The sequence below is a fragment of the Oratosquilla oratoria genome, chromosome 4, assembly GCF_046742065.1.
Source record: "Oratosquilla oratoria isolate Oo_2021 chromosome 4, ASM4674206v1, whole genome shotgun sequence".
Lineage (NCBI taxonomy): Eukaryota > Metazoa > Arthropoda > Malacostraca > Stomatopoda > Squillidae > Oratosquilla > Oratosquilla oratoria.
Window position 1 is genome coordinate 44,471,646 of NC_134780.1, and position 265 is coordinate 44,471,910.

Sequence of the window (265 nt, forward strand, 5' to 3'; positions counted from 1 at the left end):
CACACACACACACACACACACACACACACACACACACACACACACCCATGGCCCAGTGGTTAGAGTTCTCGCCTGCCACTACGGCGGTCCGGGTTCGTATCCCGCCCAGGGCTGAAATAAATTCGGTATCGCTGCGCTGTGGGTTGTTACTCCAACTCTCGTGGGCGGGGAGATGTGTGTGTGTGTGTGAGTGTAAGGTCACAGTATTACCCATAGATCGGTCATACGAGCTCTGAGTTCTCATTCAGGAGGCTAATAAATGTCG